Source organism: Dermochelys coriacea, chromosome 5, assembly GCF_009764565.3.
Source record: "Dermochelys coriacea isolate rDerCor1 chromosome 5, rDerCor1.pri.v4, whole genome shotgun sequence".
NCBI lineage: Eukaryota > Metazoa > Chordata > Testudines > Dermochelyidae > Dermochelys > Dermochelys coriacea.
In genome coordinates, this window is record NC_050072.1 from 17,820,355 (window position 1) to 17,844,072 (window position 23,718).

The window sequence follows — 23,718 nt, forward strand, 5'->3', positions numbered from 1 at the left end:
TATTAACACACAGGTGAAAGAGACTGGTTTCCAGCAATGAATTTGTCAGGGCTTGGCTGAGGCAAGAGCTGTCACCTGGTCTGCCATCGTCACACCTTCTACTGGTTCGGATCACTGAATTCTGATAGAAATACTAGGAGTGCCTCCTGATGATTTCCCAATGAACATCCTTCTAGCACAGTTAGTTAAGAGGGATGGTCATCATTAAACTGATCAAGTCAAACTCTTTATCAGGTTCTGTTTGAATACTTAATTCAGGATTATTATAAGTAATGAGTTCATATTCTTTTCTACACATCTTTCCACTTAGTGGACTTTCCATTCTTTGATTTCCACCCCCCCCCCAATTCTCTGTTCACTCATCCCAAACTGCTACTGCCCAAGACCATTTATATTTTGCTTTTATTTGTTTGTTAACATAGCATCTAGTGTAATTCCAGAGATAGTGGTCCAAAATGAGGGTGATCTATTGATTATTCATTTCTCAGAAACATAGAAACAGAAAGATCATTTATGCCTCTGAAATCCTCCATCTTTCTGTGTGTTCTGTCTTTCTTAAGGAGCCCTACCTGCCTCCGCCCCAAATGGCACTCTGGGCACCATCAGACACAAATGATTATTATTACTACTACTACTAACAATAAGAAATCAAAAGTGTGAGAATTTCTCACACCAAAAGTTCTTATTGTACCAGTTGATCCTGACTGATGCTCAATGAGGAGGTGAAGGTCCCTATCAATGTGCTCTTCTTTCCTGACGCTTCAATACAGGTTCAGTCTCATGCAATTCCGCAGGATGTTCATGGGACTAATTGATATGGAGCTGCATTTTTGTAACACCAACACTTTCTTTAGAGTTGGGCAAAACGAAGAATGACCCACTCCTTACATTGCAAAATGTTGGTTAGGTTTCAGTTTTGCGGAACGAAAAACAAGGATGGTTCAGATCTAATTTAATCTGAGTCCCAAAATACCATGTAGGATTGAGGTTTGAGAGTAATATAAATGGTTCTGGATTTAGTCCCTCTCTACACTTGTATATCCATGACATTTTGTTGTCCTGTTGCTGTTTACAGTGTGCTGAGTCTCTTAACAGATCCCAGTATCTGCATCTTACAAAATGTATTGAAAAGTTGAAGAAAATTGAAGTGTGCGTGCAATTTTCAATAGCCATAGCTTGGTGCAAGCAAAAATCAGATAGTGTTATGTGACTTTCAAAGTTTGTTACCAATTAAACCAGTTTGAGCAGTGGTTTTTGTTTGTTTGTTTTCTTTTAAAATAAACTCAGCCTGGTGGACTACATTGGACACTGCTAATTTTACTGCTATTTATCAAGCAAGTGTATTTAAATAATTGAGTCCATAATTTATTCCTGGCTAGCACTGAGCCTCCAACTGCATACTGGGTAATTCAAGAGAGCCATAATTATGTATATCCAAGTATTAAATTAACTGTTCTTTTTTGATGGCCTGTCCTGATGACATGCAAAAGGGTACTTACATACTCTGTAGTCTGTTGGGTGGCACTGAGTACCATTTGTGTATAAAATAGGAATGTTATTGTACCAAAGGTAAAGAGAAGTGCAACACTAAGTGTCAAATTGGTTTCAAATGTTACAGTAGTTTGTTACATCTGCATGAAATTCTAATGTTAAATAAGCTGTAAGTAGTCCTATACCTTGGTATTTCTGAGTAAAATATCCCTTGAGTATACCGCTGCTTTGCGGTACAATGATGCAGAAGTTACTTTCAGAATGCCAATTTGGCTGCCATCTGGGTAGATCTCATGATATTTTTAGTATGGATCTTTAAATGATCATTAAAGAGGTTATCAAAGACCTGGACCTATATTTTACTCATCTGTTTTTAAATAGATGACACAGTGGGCCAAATTCATCTCTGCTATAGCTGTTTTGAAGTCAGTGGTGCTACTCCAGGGATGAAGGTAGCCCTCTAAGTTCATCTTTACCCTATGTTGCTTTTCACAGTGTGACAGACCCAGACCAGTGAGGTACAGGAGTCTGGTAGAAGGCAAATATACTGGCCACTGGATGAATAGTTTTCTGTTCCCTGAGTGACCAGAGCAGGGGCTGCTCTAGAGCAATCGGGAACCTGATAGAACCAATTAAGACAGGCAAGCTAATCAAGACACCTGGAGCCAATTAAGAACTTTCTAGAATCAATTATGGCAGGCAGGCTAATCTGGACACCTGGTTTAAAAAGGACCTCCCATCAATTAGTAGGGGGGCGCATAAGGAGCTGGGGATGAGAGGACGTGCTGCTGGAGGACTGAGGCGTACAAGCATTATCAGACACCAGGAGGAAGGTCCTGTGGTGAGGATAAAGAACGTGTTGGGAGAAGGCCATGGGGAAGTAGCCCAGGGAGTAGTAGCTGTCACACAGCTATTACAGGAGGCACTCTAGACAGCTGCAATCCACGGGGCCCTGGGCTGGAACCTGGAGTAGAGGGTGGGCCTGGGTTCCCCCCAAACCTCCCAACTCCTGATCAGACCTAGGAGGGTTCCACTAGAGGGGAGGTCTCTGGGCTGTTCCCCGACTTACATGGTGGCTCAGCAGAGACTGCGGGGTGTTGTTCTTCTCTTTTTCCCCATCCTGGCTAGTGATGAGGTTATCTGAATGAACGGCAGATTTGAGCCATGAAAGTGGCCAAACTGAGTGCTGCCGTGACTCTGTGAGGCAAGCAAATCTGCCAATAAGCACAGGACCCACCAAAGTAGAGGAGGAACTTTTGTCACAACAGTATAAAACTTCCTCTCAAGCTTAGGAGACGTTTGTTTGGAGACATCTTTCTGCTTGTGGGGAAAGTGGGCAGCAAACATCTCTTCCAAGGGATGTTTGCAATAACTGGGTACTACAGGAAAGGTAAAGATGCCTGCTGCCCTTCCCTACCCTGGTTGCTGAGCTTTTGGCAGTTGGGGACCTGAACACTTTGCTACATTTCCAAACTTGGGACTAATCAAAGTGAATTTGGTGCCTGTTAATGTTGTTGCCAATCAGAAATCACATAACATATATGCATAGTAGTCCAAAATAATTTTCTGCCTCTTGGGTGAGTTTATAGATACACTGAAGTTTTATGTCATTAAGAAGGGAAGGACAGTCCTATGGTTAAAGCAGAGGACCAAAAGCAAAATTCTGGTTGTACAACAGACTTCCTGTGTAACTTTTGGACCTCAAACTTTCTGCAGTTCAATTTTCTAATGTATGATATGTAGTTAATACTTTCCTAACTCACAGGGGTGATTTTAGACAAAATTCATTGCCATTAATACAAGATGCAAGGTTATGTAGAGATGCAAAGTGTTATTTAAAAGCATAAATTATCTGCAAAAGTTGGTTAGCCTGGTACTGGGGATCATTATACAAATGTAGGGAAAGACTACGGGTTAAAATGGCATTACAACAATGCCAGGCTCTTTCAGTGGGAATGACTCTGTTTATACTTTATAGGGTATGACAGGCTAAATATATACAGCATGCATTATCAATTAGCAGATAGTTAGGGAAGATCAACTGAAGGAGTACAATCTCTTCCAGGAAGGCATGTGAAGGGTCATGCTCCCATAGGGAGAACACTGCATACCATAATCTAAAGATTAATCCTTTTGCCCCAGGGTATAATTTAATAATGTATGTCACCAATCCACTTAATACCTGCATGTTTTTGGCCAGTACATTGTCTCCCCCTTCTATTAATAAGTTCATAGGACAACAAGTTCCTGATTAGACACCTTTAAAATGTACTTAGTCTGTTGCCAGTACCCCATCACAAGCTACAGTCTAGTTAAGACCATAGCTCTGTGTGTGTGTGTGTGTGTGATATAATATAAATGTGTATTTAATTTAGGGCATTTAAGGACTCATTTTCACTACAGGGTTGTGTGTGTGTGTGTGTGTGTGTGTGTGTGTGATGTTTAATTTCATGCCCACATATACCTGCACATTTTAATGCCTGTGATTTATATTGTGAGGATAATGTTAATTATCCATTTGCACCTGCAAATGTAACTAGTGCACTTTTTGCCCGTAGTTAACTGCAGGCACTTAAATGTGACCCAGTTATTTGTGGGGGCAAAATTGTGTTCACAAAACCAACCGAGCATAGATGAAAATCAAGCCCTTCAAATAAAACCATGTTGGCTGCAATAGAATTCATAACATCTGTAACGTTTCCAAGTCACTTCAGTTTTTTAGCTAGTAATTCTTTTCAGCTACATTCCTTTCCCTTAACATCATTTGAACATAATGCTATAACCTTCTTCATAAATTGTTAGGCAGAGCTATAGTTACTAAGATCTAAAATGTAGAAGAGTTCAAGAATTTCTGGAAGTGAATTATAAAACTGGACAGATTTAGGTATACCAAGAAATCTCATGGAAATAAATTCAGTCCACCAAGTCAATGCTTTCTCAGATTTAGAATATTTCAACACTATAAAACTTTCAAAACTCTAAAGGCTTGAGAGTAGGGGATGAATTCTCGTAAACAACTCTGTAGCTTTTTTTTTCTGTCATGATTCACGGTGTTTAAATATACAAACCGATAGTTAGTCACCTTGTCCTTTGCTGTCAAAGAGGTAGACTAACATTTTTTCTTCCATGATGCAGCTCATAACAGGATAGACAATATATCATTGAAGGGCCGCTATCTCCTGACAATGTACCTCCCATATTTGAATAGTATTACTGGCAAATATGCCAACTTTTCAATGAGTAAATCAAGATAAACACCTCTACTCTAGTAATGGGCTTCCTTTGGTAATAGCAAATAGTTGTGTTAATACAGTACACTCTCTGTCACTGTCTCTGAGTTTTCCACTATCACAATTCTTTATCAACACAATCTATTCTATTAATCTGATGCTATCAGTGTTGGTTATGGAAAATCATGTACCTTGCTTTTTAATGTCTGTCTTTTTCATATTCTGGACTTAAACATTTGTTTCAGAGGAAGATGAAGACACTGTGGGGAAAAAAATAAGAAACTGCAGTTACATAAATAGGGCTAGATATCAGATGGTGTAAACCAATGTAGCTGCACTGAATTCACTCGTTGGTTCAGGGGCTAGGGTGTGGGTCCAGTGATGAAAGTGATGAACTCCAGTCTCCCATGTTCTAGGAGAATTCCCTGTTCTACCAGAGACTTCAACCTTGGGTGAGTCACTTAATCTCTGAGTGCCTTCATTCTTCATTTGCAAAATGAAGATACCAGTACTCCTCTACCTCACAAAGGTGTTTGGGGGGAAAATACATTGGAAAGAGGCCCTGGGGACAACCACACTGGCCGCTGCTGGACTCGGGTGGCCTCAAGATTCCCCACCCTCACCGCCCCTGGCGGTGGCTGGAGCAGCCACTGGCTCCCTGGGGCTCCCCCACTCATGGCAGGACTAAGTATTATCTAGACCAGATGTGGGTAATCTGCGGCCCGCAGGTTGCAAGGAGCCCATCAGGGTAATCTGCTGGTGGGCCGTGAGGCAGTTTCTTTACATTGACTATCCGTAAGCACAGCTGTCTGCAGCTCCCAGTGGCCACAGTTCCCGGCCAATGGGAACTATGGGCGACCGTGACTGTGGATGGTCAATGTAAACAAACTTTCACGGGCCGCAGGTTGCCCACCACTGATCTAGACCATTCCTGACAGGTATTTGTCTAACCTGCTCTTAAAAATCTCAAATAATGGAGATTCCACAACCTTCCTAGGCAATTTATTCCAGTGTTTAACAACCCTGAGAGGAAGTTTTTCCTAATGTCTAACCTGAACCGTCCTTGCTGCAATTTAAGCCAACTGTTTCTTGTCCTATCCTCGGAGGTTAAGAACAACAGTTTTTCTTCCTCCTCTTTGTAACAACCTTTTATGTACTTGAAAACTGTTATCATGTCCCCTCTTGGTCTTCTCTTTTCCAGATTAAACAAACCCAATTTTTTCAATCTTCCCTCATAGGTCATGTTTTCTAGACCTTTAATCATTTTTGTTGCTCTTCTTTGGACTTTCTCCAATTTGTCCACATCTTTCTTGAAATGTGGCACCCAGAATTGGATACAATACTACAGTTGAGGCCTAATCAGGGTGGAGTAGAACGGAAGAATTACTTCTCATGTCTTACTTACAACAATCCTGCTAATACATCCTAGAATGATGTTCACTTTTTTTGAAACAATGTTACACTGATGACTCATATTTTGCTTGTGATCCACTGTGAATCCCTGATCCCTTTCCACAGTACTCCTTCGTAGGCAGTCATTTCCCATTTTGTATGTGTGTAACTGATTGTTCCTCCAAAGTGGAGTACTTTGCATTTGCCCTTCTTGAATTTCATCCTATTTACTTCAGACCATTTCTCCAGTTTGTCCAGATCATTTTGAATTATAATCCATCCTCCAAAGCACTCACAAGACCTCCCAGCTTGATATCGTCCACAAACTTTAAGTGTCCTCTCTATGCCATTATCTCAATCACTGATGAATATAACGAGCAGAACAGGACTTGGAACTGATCCCCGGACAAACATCCATTGTTCTATTCCCCACATCCATTCTCTGCTCGAGCCTACTGGATGTTGTTGCAGAATCAGAGGACTGCCTTTGTAGCTAGTCTGCCTCCCAGCCGTGCAACAGGACTTAGTGTTGTAGAGGGCTTTGGTCCATCCTTCTGCAGCAGGTGTTACTCTATACATATGCAGTTATAATTTGTACTTACAGGCATGTATTTTTCAGGGGCAACTTAAGAGTGCTGGTGCAAGCAGCTTCAAAACCTTCCTCTATATTTGCATGGCCAAAATAGCATACCCACATTTGAGACAATAATTTTGGTTTATTCAGTATTTGCAAATTCTATGATTTTTATTCATGCTAATCAGGTGTTCCAGCTGACTTTTTTAGGACAAACAAAAAGTGTATTGCACAGAAGTTGGCACTCAAATTAGGATGCACAGCTTTAAAGGTGGAAAATAGAAGGATGTGTTTCAGTAGCATGACCCTAAGTATGTTAGGGAAAAACCTTCCTATGTGTTTTTTTTCATATTCATTCACATATTAATTTAATTTATTCTTTAAAAAAGAAAATCTGAGCCAAAGGTTAGCTGAGAGAATTATTTAAAATCCCTAGCATATATTTAGTACTTTTGTAGCATTTTCTCTCTTAAGATCACAGAGTACTTTATATGCATGAATGAATGAACCCCATTTATGAACACTAATATAGGGAAATATCCCCATTTTATTAGTAATTATTTACCATTTAGTGAGGTAAATTAGTGACTTGCCCAAGATCACACAGGAAGTCTGTGGTGGAATCAGAAATAGAACTCAGGTATCCAGGTTCCCAGTCCTGTGCCTTAGCCAGAAGACAATCTCTTCGACTCTCTGTTCTCCTCACACAGTGCTTTCTATCTTCAAAGCAGTGAGAAAACAAAGGAGAGAGAAAATGACAATCTGTTCAGTGGCACAGATACTGCTTTGACAAGGTAACATTATAGTAAGGCTTCACATTTTCCATGGGTAGTTGGATTGTCTGTTTCCCTGCCTTTTACATGCATTGCCTTTGTCTTTACAAAGACCTGTCTTTTATTTAGTGTTTATTGTCTAAACTAAACCTGTCTGTAGCCCTCAAAGCAGTCTGAAGTCTGCAGTTCAAAGAGGACTACACAGCAGCAGTAGTCTTCTTTGTGGTGGACAGATTCTGTGTTATCAAAAGCAGGTATGGACAATCAATTACAACTTATTGGAGTAGTTACTGATGTACAAACAAGTGAGTAATTGTGGCTCAGAATTCATTTATGGTATGAACAATGAAACAAGAACACTGAACTGTGGCTCAGCACAGAAAGGAGCAGGATTTTTTTTTCTTTTTCTTCCTCAGTATTGGAAGGTTGCCTAGCTCTGTTACAAATTTTGCTATCAGTTGGGAGAAAGTTACTAGCAGGCATTATGTTAGGAACTTTCTTTACAAAAAGAAATGAGTATCGGAGCATCTGCAGAGACTAACAGTGTGGCTAACAGTCATAATAGGGAGGCAGTCAACCTTATAGTAATGAGCAGCAGTTGACATGATGGTTGAAACACAACTGACATGTAAATGGAAACCTGTGGGCTCCTCCTGCAGCTTTACAATATTGCCAATTTCACTCTGCCCCTCAGGTGCAAATTCTCTTCCAGGAAAAAGGCCTGAATCTTACAATAAGCCTGCCTTCTAGTTGTTTTCCCAGGGGACAGTTTGTGACTTGGAATAATATTTTTAGACTATCCCTGCACAGGTACAAACAGAAGTCCAAATCCTTGAAAAATAAAAATGAGAATGATCATTGACCAGAGTGTGTCTACCAAACTCTCCTCGTCTCAATAAATTAATAATATAGACCCTCCAAGAGCTGGAGAAGATTGAAAAGGAAGGTGGTCTACTCAGCTGAACGTAAGGATTGATAGTGAAGACATTTTGCTCCTGGCTATGCTGCTTACACCTCATAAGTCAGTTAGTATGTCTCTGTTTCAATGTTCTCATCTTTCAAATGGATATAATATTTACATACATTGCAGGTGTGGTGTTTATAGCTATTAAACTATTATGTCTGTTTTTTGGTGTTCTCTGCACCTTTGTTTCTAAGCATTCACATTCTTCCTTTGCACAAAGCTAAGCAGCCATTTTGTTCTCAGAGGTGCTTCTGGCTTGCAACAAAAGAGAGTCACGCTTTGTGCTCTTTCATAGACTTTATATTTTTTGTAGTTTTCCATAATCTAGAAATCATCTTTTGAAAAATGATACGTCGTCCTCTCTGTACGTGAAATCAGAACAAGACTTGGGATACAGATGTAAAACAGCAATGGACTAAAAACGAAGTGAAGAATCAGTAAAGAGGTCTCCTGGTTAAAAAGACACATAGGAAAGATAAAATGGCCACTTACGGAAATCTGGAAAAAGCAGAACAATTTGAAATCTATGGATAAATGTTTTAACAATATTTTATATAAATCTTACTGATAAAAGAAAGAAGAATGACCCAGCGGGCAGGCACTTGCTGGAAACATGAGTGAAATTCCTTGTTCTGCGACAGGCTTCATGCGTGACCTTGGATAAGTCCTTTGTTCTCTGTGCCTCAGTTGCCCGTCTGTAAAATGGGGATAATCATTTCTTCCCTAGCTCACAGAGCATTGTGAAGCTACATACACTAAAGATAGATTGTGAGGTGTTCAGATACTTCAATAAAGAGATCCATAATTACCTTAGATAGAAAAGAAGGCACTATATGTGCTATAATGGGGGACTTTTGAAGTGTAATGAGTTAATGTTTGTAAAATATTTTGATATCTGGCTTGAAAAGCAAAAATGGAAAATATTATTATACTGAAGTTCTTTCCCCCTTAGGTTATAGGTCACACAGAGTCTCATCCCCTTGTATATCTGTACAAGAGCCAGTGACAATCGTAGTGCCTGCGGTTAGGGGAGCACTAGGACTGCTTTGTGCCCCTGGGGGATGATGTGTAGGTTCCAAAAATGGCAGGAAGAAGGCAGTGCTGTGACCCCCAACCACTTCTACATCATTCTTGCCCATGAGGCACACTGGGAGTGTTACTGTCACAGCATATTCAGGACTATAGTAAAATGCCATGATCTAGCTGTAATTGAGCGTCACAACGCCACTGTGAGGTAAATATTAAATCGTGTTCTTATTTTACAGATGGGGAAACTGAGGCAAAGAATAACTAAGTGACTTAACTAGAGTTAGACAGGAACTCTAAGGCAGAGCTGTGAAGAGAATCCAGATCTCCCAAGTCCCAGTCCTGCGCTTTAACCACAAGACCATATTTTATCATAAAGCCTTCAAGCAGTTATAATAGCCCTGTTTCAGCCTGAGTTGAAGTGACAACACTTTCTTCCTTTTGTATTTATCAAATTGACCTTCCATTCTTTTTTTATCTGCATTATCATTACAACTATCTGGGGGATGACTTCATTACAAGGGTGTATATCTAGATGCTTGCCATTATCTGAAAGTGTCTGTCAAATTGTGAGAATTGGGTACAATAGGTGGAAGAAATTATGAAAATGTATTTAGGAAATCAAAGTGGCCTCTTAGGGGTTAAGCATAATGTCATTTTGCATTGCAGCTACATCAGGAGAATTCATCTGATAGAGCCATCTCCAAAATTTAGACTGTTCTATTAACTTACCATTTTAAAAAACCCCACAACCCAATTGTGGTCATTGTTTTCTAAATATTTTAAACATAATTGAAATTCCACAGCCTAATTTCCCTAATGCCATGCTGTACCATGACTCTGAGAAAAACTCCAAAGATAGATGATTAATGGAAAAAATGTTTTTTTAATGCTAGCCAATTAATACTATTTGTGTTTTCATATGATACAAGAAACCCTCTAATTAAGGGAAATTTCCTAGAAAAAGGCCCTCTGGGGCTTCCCTGTAATGTGGACTTGTCTCTTAGTCAAGGGCTGGACTTAATTTGCTTAAGGAAACCACAGTAACTGGCAGCTTGTTGTGTTTAATGACATTCACAATTTAATCTCCGGACACAATTACTCCTGTAATTTTGCAAGGCTGTTTTCTATCAAATATTCCATCAAAATTTTACAGCAGCCTGATTCCGATCTGAAAAACCAATGAATTAATGCATGCATATTTATTATTGACATATCATCTAGATATCTGGTATGAACCAGCCTTCTCATGCATGGCTTCAAATCAGTGTAAGAGGCTTTTCTTCATATCTGAGATTGTTCTCGTTTGCATTTTTACTGTATAAATATAACATAAATGCTACGTGAGATTATCTGGATAAACAATGACCCGGGACCAGCCGTTACCTTCAGTGATGCTATCCACATATCAAAATAGAATGTGATTGCATGCAAAGTTCTTAAACAGTAATGCTTTTCCTGTGTAACCAGCATTTGTGAAAGAGATTAGCCAGTAAATAAATCGGACAATTGTCTTCTGAAGACAAAAAATCTAAAAGGTCCGTCTAGGTTTAGTTCCTCTATCTACCACAGTGGAATACATGAGACATGCCCATGTTCTATAGCGATGGGGCCATTGGAAATATGTGTAATAAATAAATCTAGAACTAAAGAAATATTGAGTCAGATCCTCTGCTCTTGTAAATTGGGTGTAGCTATATTGAAGTCAGTGAAGTCAATGGAGATATGATGATTTGCATCCTCTGAAAATTTGACCCATTTTGTGTGTGTGTGTGTGTGTGTGTGTGTGTGTGTGTGTGTACAATTAGAGAGAGAGAGAGAGAGAGAGAGAGAGAGAGCGCCATCCGAAAGCTAGTGAACTTCATTTTCTGGTTTCTTCAGATCTTCAGTACAGTTTACTCCTCATTACTTTAGTAAAGCATGCTCCAGAAATCCCTACCATAGCTCAGTACATTAGATCAACCTGCACAGAAATATCAGTTGAGCAAGACACTCGGCTAGTGATGTAAAGTGATGTAATGCCACTGAATTCAGCCAATGTATACTAGTTATTGATTTAGCCCACTGTGTCTACATTTATTAATATACTTTACGCTTCTCACTGCTGCCAAGATATCTGTACCAAGTTTTTTTTTTTAAATTAACTGTTCCAAAAAGCACTGTTTTCTTTTAGCTGTGGTTTCCATTTTAAAGGTGTATTCATGATTCCATTAGCAAACACATAAAATGAACTATTAGAAGTGGTTATACATATATCAAGAATAATTTATCTAATCTATCTATAAAGTGACAGAATATGTCATTGTGACTACCAGGAGCCAGTTTTAACAATTTAGCTCTTCTTTGACTCATTCTTATTCATAAATGGGTTTGAGTTGGGATTGAAGCTTAATTGCTTGCTAATCAGTACTTGAGCAAAATGACAGGTTTCAAATTAGCAGCCGTGTTAGTCTATATTCGCAAAAAGAAAAGGAGTACTTGTGGCACCTTAGAGACTAACAAATTTATTTGAGCATAAGCTTTTGTGAACTACAGCTCACTTCATTGGATGCATTTATTTGCAATTAATTTAATTAATTTGCAAATTGGATACATTTAATTTAGGCTTGAATAGAGACTGGGAGTGGATGGGTCATTACACAAAGTATAACTATTTCCCCATGTTTATCCCGCCACTGTTCCTCAGACATTCTTGTTAACTGCTGGAAATGGCCCACCTTGATTATCACTACAAAAGGTGTCCTCACATACCCCCCCCCCCCGCTGTCTTGCTGGTAATAGCTCACCTAAGAGATCACTCTGGTTACAGTGTTTATGGTAACACCCAGTGTTTCATGTTCTCTGTGTATATAAATCTCCCCACTGTATTTTCCACTGAATGCATCCGATGAAGTGATGCTTATGCTCAAATAAATTTGTTAGTCTCTTAGGTGCCACAAGTACTCCTTTTCTTTTACTTGAGCAAAGTAAACTTCCTGCAAGTGTTGGTTCAGTGCTAGGCAGAAGAGCTGGACTAACAGCAGATGCAAGATTGATGCCTTTAAAATAATGAACTTGAACTTTATTTTAGCTGCTGTGGCTGTGGGGAATTAAGACATGGGTACATCTACACAGCAATTAAACACTTTAAATTACTGCATACACCTTTGGGCTTGAGCTGGAGCCCAAGTTCTGGGAGCACCATGAGTGGGGAGCATTCCAGAGCCCGGCCTCCAGCTGGAGTCCTAACATCTACACAGAAATTTTTAGCCCTGCAGCCCAAGTCCCATGAACCCACATCAGCTGACCCAGGCCTGCCACAGCCATTCCATGAGTCTTCTATTCCAGTGTAGAGACTAAGTGTAGAGATTCTCCTTTGCAGGAAATAAGCTGTGTATCGGAAATGCTGTCAGTGGGATTCTGATCCAGGATTCATGGGTGTGCACCAAAAATATCGATGTCTCTGCAGTTTTTCAAGACTTTCAAGTTTTGTTCCAGTTCCAGGTGCTTTTTTAAATGTTTTCTAAATATCTGGTGAGCAGATCGAGGAAGTTAAAACTCCCACCTACCTAGCTGTTTTCCTTTGTTCAGATAAGAGCCTGGCTTCATTCTGATGGTCAAAAAAATGAACTGATTATGGTTTTTTAGTTAGGGAAGAATTTAGAATCCAGCTGGTCTGGCCAAAAAAATTGTAATCTTCAGTTTATTTGGGATTCTGTCAGATGAGGCATGTTAATGAGCAAAACCTTAGTTATTATGAGCCAGTTCGCTTTGAATAATTTAAATAGAAAATATTTATCAGCTGGGAAGTTCACAGGAAAATATTAAAGTGGGGTTTCTGATTTACTCCTCTGTCCCTAGTACTTTTGAAATACTAATGTAAACAGAGCAACAGTGGGCATTTTATTGTATTGCTAATCATTAGTTTGGTTTAAATCATTAGTGAATTTCAGTGTTTGTGAAAAGTGTCCCAATTGACAGCCTTGAAGAGTGCTATACTTATTCAAAGACTTGCTATAATTTGGGTAGCAGCAAACACAAGTCTTATCCACACTGCTCCCTCACTGTGCCTGTAGAAGGACCACCACTGAGAGAGTAAATTAGTGTTCATGCCCATTCTTTCTGTGGTCTGCCTGCTGACAGATTGCCATCTGGGGTGCTTATGGTTTCATTATCGGGATGCCCATCCATTAGGAACTGTGGTGCCACCCAGCACCAAGTCATTTCAAACAGGCTACCAAATCGCCATCATGTGAAAATGTCTGCCCTTGCCTGCAGGCACTGCCCCCTGCAGCTCCCATTGGCCTTAGCCCCACTGCATGCCGCTGCCACCCCAGAGCTGCTCTAGGTGAGCAGAGCTGGGCCAGAGCCCGCACCCCTCCTGCACCCCAACCCCCTGCCCTGAGCCCCCTACCATACCCGTCCTGCACTCCAACTCCCAGCCCTGAGCCCTCTCCTGCCCCCCCCTTACCCTGATCCTTTTCCTGCACACCATACCCCCTATCACAACCCCGTGCCCCAGTCCTACATTCATGGCCTTGCATGCAATTTTCCCCACGCAGATGCCCTCGGGCCAAAAAGTTTGCCCACCTCTGGCATTGGTAGTGTCTTCCCTGAAGCACTACACTGTCGCAGCTGCTACAACGTTTTCAGCATAGGCAATCCCTTAGTCTCACTTACACCTATTTAGTGGTGTATCAACCTTACATATGTATTCCACCCTGTGACAGGGTATACCTGCCCTCTGGAGGCCCCACTACACCCTGCCCCAGGGGAAGAGCAGCAAAGGTGGGTCATCCAGACCTTCCTAGAGAGGCCTCATAAGAAGCAGCCCAGCAGGTTCAGTTAAAAGGCGATACAGGGCTTTAGCAGGTCAGTTGCTGGCTGGGACCTGAGCAGCAAGGCCAGGTGCTCTTCTCTGGCCATAGGAGACTGAGAGATAACCAGACTTTGAGTTCTGGCTGCATTTTGCTTTCTGCAAGGACCTGAGAACTGTAACCCTAAGGTCTTGGATGAAAGGAAAGAAACCAGTGGGAAGAAGCCCAGGGAAAATTGTAGCAGCTAATTGAAGGAGTTAAAGGGAGCAAGGCATGACTATTGTTCATAGGTTCCCTGAGTAGGGACCCATAGTAGTGGGTGGGCCTGGGTTCCCTCCACCAGTCATTGGGGAAGTGGCCTAAGCCCTAAGAAAAGGATAAGTCTAATTGAGAAGCCCAAGTAAAGGGTTTGAATTTGAAGGGCTGAGGGATGGGGTGAAGACCTTGGTCAGGGCAGACAGACTGTCTGGTGAACATCAGAAGGGGACTGACCCTGAGAGATGACCTCATTGGAGAGCTGGGGCATTGAGAAGCAGTGAAGACAAAGAATCTCCAGGGAGAAAGCCTTGGGGCAATGTTCTAGAACAGGGCAGGACTCAGGTAGCCCAGAAGTGTTTGAGAACTGAGCCCAGAGACAAGGCTGAAGACAATAACAAGGGAACAGTGATAGTCCTTGTTGGACCTCTGTTATCCCAGAAGGGGTTCATTCATGCATATTGACTGAGTGAGTTGGCTGAAGGGCTGACACAGTGAAGAGCTGCCTAGGGAGCTTGGCAGCCGAACAGGGCAGCAGGAGCTGAGGAAAAAGAGTGCAGGATTGCACCCAGCTGACAGGAGACGCTAATGAGAGGTTGGTGTCACGCACCCTTTGGGCCAATATTTCAGTCAAAGACACATTTCCCATTGATCTCAAAAGAAATTTTGCCTGAATAAGAACCAAGGACTGCAGGATTTAGTCTTAGCTATTTACTTGGTTCAAATCTAAAGTTGACCCAAGTACAAATATTTTTATGCAGATGTGTGGGAAATAAGTACCCAAATCTTTCCTTCTGCTTACACCTCATGAATATATTATTTGCATTGGTGTTCAGCATGATCTTAGTGTTTAAAGGGGTTGTGCTACATTTGTTATCAATGACTAGTCTTAAGATTTTTTCAGACGCTACAGTTTCTCAAAAGTAGGCAAAAATAGAGTGTAGGTTTGGGAAATGGATGTGGTCTGACATCTCAAGAAATACCAGCCTACAATGTATTTCATTAAGCCCTGATAACAGATGAATGAAATCCACAGAACCACAGATGAAACCTATTTCTGCCTTTATAAAATGAACACATAGCATTCTGCAGCTAAAGAAAGCACAAATCTCACCAGAAATGACATCAAAGACCTGCTGAGTTTTTGCAACTGTTTGTAAAATTCCCCTGAAGTGTGAGGGTATGTCTAAGCAAGACAATGCAGAATATAGTATTTTGATGTCTTGTAGAATGGCGCATGCATTATCCTCATTTTATTTCTTGTCACTAGCCTAATCTGAAAAGTAAAGTAGGATAGTGTGGTGTTTAGTCATGCTTCTTGAAAGTGCTTTGTAGGCTGCTTTGCTCTGTTCTGCTTAATGATATGCTGCTAACATTTTACTAAACCTTAAATACAGCTCTGAAATAAAAGGACCATTTTCATTTTCCTGTGTTTATAATGCCAATCAATTGGCGCCTTCAAGCAATTATTGACTAATTAAAGACTATCTTAGAGAAGACAGAGAAAGCATTAGGAGCTCACATGTTGAGTTAAACTCTTTCATAATATTTGCATAGTGCCATATATGGAAGAACAAATAGAAGTCTGCTGAATCTTTTACTGGGGAAATTGGAGCCCTGGCAACCAGGCAGTGTAATTCTGTTACCAAAATTGGAGTCCTTTTCCAGGTTCTCATTCCTTTTGTGGGTCATATATAGCAGCATTGGAGGGTTGGGGGTGTCAAGGTGAGCTGTGCAAAAAGTATGCACAATTTTGATATTGAACTTGCCTGTTTTCAGCTCCCTATTTCCAGATAGGTTAAAAATTTAGATCTAGAGTTTGACTAGTCCATGGTTCAGGAATATTCAGATCGAGACTAGAACATGTGATATGATTCATTTATAATGAGAAGGGCCACATACCAAAATCACCCAGTGGCATTACGTATTGAGTCTGAGACTCAGTCCAGGTTTCAAAAACCCCCTAAGTTTGAACAGGTTTGATTCTGTGAACTTGATTCCATGATCTTGATTCAGGGTCTAATTTTGTTACAAACTGGTAGTGAAGACTGAGTTAATCAAAAGATTATTTAAAGCTCACAAACCTTTTGGATAAACCTGTTTCATGCTTCAAAAATCACAAGGACTGCTTGCCCTTAAAAGGTTTCAAAACTGAACTCAGGTGAAATTCAGTCTGTGTCTCAACAATCATCATCTTAATTTAATTGCTTCATGTCACTAATAATAGGTTCATTCTTTGGTGGCTAAGTGCATTTTGCACTCCAAATTAATCATAAGGCTGCAACTCAAAGTAAAAATAGAGCAGCACTAACCCTGCTATACTGAAATCACAGAATGTAATGACAATATTAATAATAGTTTGCAGTCCTGTTGTCCCTTCTCTCTGAGGATCTCGAAGCTCTTTACAAATACTAAAAATTAAATCCTCACAACAGCCTTGTAAAATAAGGAAGGGTATTATTATAGTATAATTAATAGTAATTATTACTTGTATAATGATAGTACCTAAAGACTTTAAATTGAGATTGAGAGTCCATTATGCTAGGTGCAATACAACACACCATAAGAGACACTCCCTACTATGAAGAGTTTACAATCTAAATAGATAAAGATGGGAAACTGAGGCATGACCAGTTAAGTGTGTTACTCGGGGAGTCTGTGGCAAAGCTGAGACTCAAACCCAGATCTCCATTTTTACATCAGAGAAACTCTAATGGCTACAAGAAAAGGAGTACTTGTGGCACCTTAGAGACTAACAAATTTATTAGAGCATAAGCTTTCGTGAGCTACAGCTCACTTCATCGGAAAGCTTATGCTCTAATAAATTTGTTAGTCTCTAAGGTGCCACAAGTACTCCTTTTCTTTTTGCGAATACAGACTAACACGGCTGCTACTCTGAAACCTCTAATGGCTACAGTTGATCTATTCAGGATTTACCCTTGAGTAAAGTGGGAAGAAGTCGGACAGTTTAATTCATTCTGGACAAGCGCAGACAGAGTGGGCCTGTTGAATGCCTTAACTGTTTAAGTTTTAATTTTATGTTTGAGGTTAATGGTCGAATGTGCAATATTTAGTTGGGAAAGTCTTTTGTTCATTGGATGCTCGAGCTCCAGTTTTGCTGTATTAATGTCAATGTTCAGCTGTAAACTTTTGAAAGAACAACCAAGATGTTGTGTTCAGAGTGACGAACAACCTCCATTCCCAAGGTGTTTGTAACTCTGAGGTTCTATTGTATTGGGCTAAATGTACCATTGGTCTGACCCAGTATGCACGTTCTTTTTTTCTTGTCAATCGCATTATCGTCAGCTGTTTGTAGGAGCATAAACCTGATGATGGACATATCAGCTGGCTTTGCTGAAAGGCAAATAGTTATGGTTCTGTTGCTCATTGGGTTATATCCAAGCACACATTTTGATGCTTCCTTGGATAAGATAAATTAGACCCCCGCATATTTTCTTGGATCATGAGTAGTACACTGCATATTCATCCAGCATCATGAAATGACCCTTACCATTCCATCACAGCTCTGAGATTCCACATATTTCTCTCCTACACGATTCCAATTCTTCAGTCACAATGGCACACTTCCTTTGTTACATACTCTTCACATTCCACATTCCTTCTCTAACGATTTGTGTATGAAGGTTCAAGTCATTCTTTTCCTTGGTGCAAACATGCACTGTACTTCCCATAAGATCTGGTGTAGCACCATCATAATTACAATCAATACTCTTAATGGCTAGAACCCCTTCTCCAGTGTAATTTGTCACGATTTCCATCCAGAATATGTTTGAGACATTGTCACAAGTGAAAGAGGAGAATAGCCTGAATGATCTTTGGAATAAAATGAAAATTGACCTATTATGCTTAAACTTCAAAAGCACACATTTCGAAAAGTCTGCATGGGACTGCAATGTGGTTAGCCAATAAAGTGTTTGAACTGGAAAAAAAAAAAGGTGCAGAATGGCTTGGAGATGGAAGAATATAGATGAGAGTACCTGGAATTGAGCAGACAGACTCAAAGGCAGACGAGAGGCAAAAGTGAATTCATCAGGACATAAGGAGAGGAACTTGAGAATTATAAAGAGTCCTAATACAAAAAGTATGTTCACAGTGGTCTGGCTTCTTACAAAAAGTTTTCCCCATGATCAAGCATAATAAAAGATCATGATGGCAGAGTTCTCACTCAAGGTGACAATAACAAATAGTAATAGAGAAACTGATACCGAAATCTATATGCCTCATCAGAGCCACTTACAATACTGAGCAATAGAAAGATGAATACGGTATGGAGTTGGAGCCATCAATCTTGTGAGAGGAAGTGATGTGAACTATTATGAAAATGGAGCCTAGGAAAGCACCAGGAGCAGATAACATACTGGCAGAACTGCTGAAGGTGCTTGGTGACTGTGGTATAGATCTCATGTGGAAAATTTGCAGTGATGGATGGATGACTAGAAATTGGCCAGATGACTGGATGAAAGGAATCTATCTGCCTTTAACAAAAAAAAAAGAGACACAAGAGTGTAGTAATGATCATATTATCTCCCTGATATCGCACACAAGCAAAGCTCTGCTCTACATAATCCAGGATCTCGTGCAGTGAATGTTTAGAAGCAGAACTACCACCACAGCAAACTGGTTTCAGAGAGGGGCAAGGTGTGATGGTTCTTAGGGTACCCAGCCAGGAATGAGAGTCCTCTTGTTACCCCCCTGCCTCCAGCATGAGGGAGATTTGTTTATGAGTATGCTTCTGGGTATCAGCTCCCTGATGCTATCTGCCTGTTAGACATGTAATCACTCATCTTTGGGCTATGCCAGCCCTTATTTTACTATGCAAGCTAACAATCTATGTACCCCAGTCCCTGGTTCTCTTCAAAGCATTCGCCTGTAGTGTCCAGCCACTTCTTCACTGAACACTCACAGAAATACCAGGTCTGTAGTCCCAAGGAATCCATTTTGAAGCCCTTGGAGGAGAGGAAGGTGATCAGGAACAGTCAACATGGATTCCCCAAAGGCAAGTCATGCCTGACCAACCTGATTGCCTTCTATGATGAGATAACTGGCTCTGTCAATATGGGGAAAGCGGTGGATGTGATATATCTTGACTTTTTAGTGAAATTTTTGATCTGGTCTCCCACAGTATTCTTGCCAGCAAGTTAAAAAGTATGGATTGGATGAATGGACTTTAAGGTGGATAGAAAGCTGGCTAGATCATCGGGCTCAACGGGTAGTGATCAATGGCTCGATGTCTAGTTAGCAGCTGGTATCAAGCAGGGGTCTGTCCTGGGGCTGGATTTGTTCAACATCTTCATTTAATGATCTGGAATGATGGGATGGATTGCACCCTCAGCAAGTTCGTGGATGACACTAAGTTAGGGGGAGAGGTAGATATACTGGAGGGTAGGGATAGGATTCAGAGTGACCTAGACAAATTGGAGGATTGGGCCAAAAGAAATCTGATGAGGTTCAACAAGGACAAGTACGGAGTCCTGCACTTAGGACAGAAGAATCCCATGCACTACTACAGGCTGGGGACCGACTGGCTAAGCAACAGTTCTGCAGAAAAGGACATGGGGATTACAATGGATGAGAAGTTGGATATGAGTCAACAGTGTGCCCTTGTTGCTAAGATGGCTAATGGCATATTGGGCTGTATTAGTTGGAGCATTGCCAGCAGATTGAAGAAAGTGATTATTCTCCTGTATTCGGCACTGGTGAGGCCACATTTGGAATATTGCGTCCAGTTTTGGGGCACCCACTACAGAAAGGATGTGGACAAATTGGAGAGAGTCTAGCAGTGGGCAACAAAAAGTATTAGAGGGCTGGGGTATCTGACTTTTAAGAGGAGAGGCTGAGGGAACTAATACTGCTGACCAGAAGAAAATTGAAGCCTTTGAGATGTGGTATTCACAAGGACACTTGCCTATCTCCTGGACAGAAAAAAAGATGAATGCTTAGGCTAGAAATATTATTGAAGAGAAGCGGACTCAGCTGGCAGAAATTAATTTATGTACTTTGGTCACATAAGGCGTAGAGATGGAAATAATCTGAAGAAAGTTATCATGAAAGGAATGGTGTCGGGTCTTCGTAATAGGATGACCTGTGAGGAGGTGGATAAATGGTGAGCAGCAAATATCTGTGAGGTCATCTGATGAATATTCAAAATTAGCAATGGATCAAGAAGGCTTCCAAAATTCTTTTGTGATGTCACCAATATTCAGTCAGGAATAAATGGTTTTTACTTAAGTGGGAAGAGAATCAAACCCTTTCCAGTGCCTTAACTGTTAGATCATCCTATATTTAATAAATTAAGTGAACATTTTTCTTCCCTAATCCTTACTACTAATTACTAATGGTATCTTGACCAAAGTATTTATCACTTAATTTCATTCTGGTGGACTCAGTATTTCTCCAATAATTCAGTTGGACAGGATGAGTCTGATTCTTCATTCTGATACAATCAGAATCAGGCCAGTTATTTTTTACTTCTTTTCAGCTTTTGTATAGTGGTGTTGTCACTGGTAAATCATTAACCACAGTCTTTCCTATAACTGCATTCCAGTGGTGGGTGAATTGATCCTAGCATACCTACAGTGGGCCTGATGCTGTAGTCATTTACACAGGTTTTACATCAGTGTCACTATACTGACTGCAGAATAGCTACTTCCAATTTACACCCATGTAATTTTAAATCAAACCTGAAATCTGCAGAGTAGTATATGAGTTGTTGTTCTGATAAATCAGAGAAACCATTTTATATAAGGAGTCATTTACAAGGAGTTCTCTGATCAGATGTTTTTTCCCTTCAACTGTTACAACAAAATGAATATCTTCCTACCCTTCTCAGACACTCTTGACAGGCTCATAAGAGCAAACAAGCTTCTAGTTTTATAGTTGCTAGCATTTGGATGTAAAAATCAGCTTTGGGATCTAAGATGTTGCTCTCAAGAGATGTATTTCTTTACAGAGCTACAGGCTTTATTCCTAAAGAGTTTTTGTGAAGCTGCATGTCTGTTTTTTATTAAGAACTATAGTAATGCAGAAACTAATATCAGGATACATGTCTCTCAGGAGGACACTAGAGTCACTGTCTATTACTATTACATCTGGAACTGTACGTTTTCTTATTGACACCTGTGCTGGTTACTCTTTATTGTTGCTGGTGCTGTTTATTATATGTTGTAATAAGTTGAGGATACCCAGTTGTCTAGGCCAGTCATCTCTGAAAGGTATTTACCATAATCCTCAAAATACATTACTGGACTTTTGTTTCACCTACTGAAAAGCCAGCACGTGCATGTGCACGCACGCGCGCTCTCTCTCTCTCTCTCTCTCTCTCTCTCTCTCTACTTCTTCATTATCCATTCCAAGACCTAACTCAGCCCAGGCACGTTGTTTTCTCGTTGACAGACACATGAGAACTGGTTTTTAACCTTTTTGTATTGGTGACTCCTTCCACACAACAGGCCTCTGAGTGTGTCCCCTCCCCTTATAAATTAAAAACGGGAGGGGGAGTTAATTTAATTTAATTGGGGTTTGAAGCTGTCAGCCCCACGGAGCTGACAGCTCATGATCCCCATGTAACCACCTTGTAACCCCTTGAGGGGCATGACTCCCAGTTTGAGAACCCCGGCATTAGAGCCTAATGAGAAAACATACATTTTATGAGAAGTTTCACTTTTTTGTTCATTAGCTGTCAGAATGGGTTTGGTTTTTGTATTTTTTACGATTGAGCATAGGTAGCAAATATGTGACCTGGAATAGAAAAAGCCCCAATTATCTATTCCTTTGCACCTTGTATAATCATCCATACTTTTGCAAAGTGAAGGGAAAGTTGGGTATAAAAATGCTTCACTCTGCAGGCGTACACGCAGTGATGAGCTGCCAAAATCTTAACAACCGGTTCCCTATAAAAAGTTCTGATTTAAGGGATGTGCCACAGTATGTATTTTTGGTACCCTTCTCCATAAAAAGTGGCACTGCATTGAGTCATTGGGAGTCATACTTAACAATAAAAAACATTTTTACATGTTTATTATAATAGAAACAAGGTATTGCTTTATTAAAAGCATATCAACATAACAACAAGGCAAGTGCAACCCCATTAATAAAATAATAAAGTAGACTGAGGTGGGCAAACTTTTTGGCCTGAGGACCACATCAGGGTTGCAAAATTGTGTCAGGGGCCAGGTAGGGAAGGCTGCCTCCCAAAACAGCCTGTCCCCGCCCCCTGTCTGACCCCCACCCACTTCCTGCCCCCTGACTGCACCCCTCAGAACCCGCAACCAATCAACCCCCCCGCTCCTTGTCCCCTGACCACCCCCACCCGAGACCCCCCACCCTAACTGCTCCCTAGGACCCCACCCCCTACCCAGCTTGCCCCGCTCCCTGTCCCCTGACTGCTCCGACCGCATCCACCATCACCCTGACAGACCCTTGGAACTCCCACACCTACCCAACCCCCCACCCCCATTCCCTGTCCCCTGACCGCCCCCTCCCCCCACAGAACCTCCGCCCCCCTCCAACCACTCCCTGCCCCTTATCCAACACCTCCTCCCAGCCCTGGCCCAGCCCCCTTACCATTGTGCTCAGGGCAGCGTGAATGGATGCCACATGGCCCGCTGCAGCCCTACCCCCTTACCACGCTGCTCAAAGTGGCTGGAGCTGCAGAGCTGCCCAGGAGCGGTCCAGAGCGCTGGTGCTGGTGGTGCAGCACGCTAAGGCTCTGCAAGAGGGGGGGAGGGGCCGGGACGGGGGAGCCTCGCTGGCTGGGAGCTCAGGGAGCCGTAACAATTTTTAGCAGGTTCTAAAACTGCTTCAAAATTTAACAACCAGTTCGCACGAACCGGGGCGAACCGGCTCCAGCTCACCACTGTGTATGTGACCATACAAGGTGCAAGGCAGTGGAGAATCAGGCCTATTCTGATTGTTCAAACTTCACAGAAACCAGCAACCCAATTGGCAATAACTGGCAACCTTCTTGGCAGCTTCACTAGACAGGACAGTGCCTGAAAGGACCTGGAAACTGAACTATCCCTTGTGAGAAGAAAAGGAGTACTTGTGGCACCTTAGAAACTAACACATTTATTAGAGCATAAGCTTTCGTGAGCTACAGCTAAGCTCACAAAAGCTTATGCTCTAATAAATTTGTTAGTCTCTAAGGTGCCACAAGTACTCCTTTTCTTTTTACAGATGCAGACTAACATGGCTGCTA

The 23,718-nt window shown here is 41.2% G+C and overlaps 1 protein-coding gene across 2 annotated transcripts in view; it reads left to right on the top strand.

Moving 5' to 3' along the window:
* The window catches only part of DCC (DCC netrin 1 receptor), a 975,841-nt gene that overhangs the window by 170,226 nt on the left and 781,897 nt on the right, over positions 1 to 23,718 (top strand). The gene's annotated exons all lie outside the window — the stretch shown is intronic.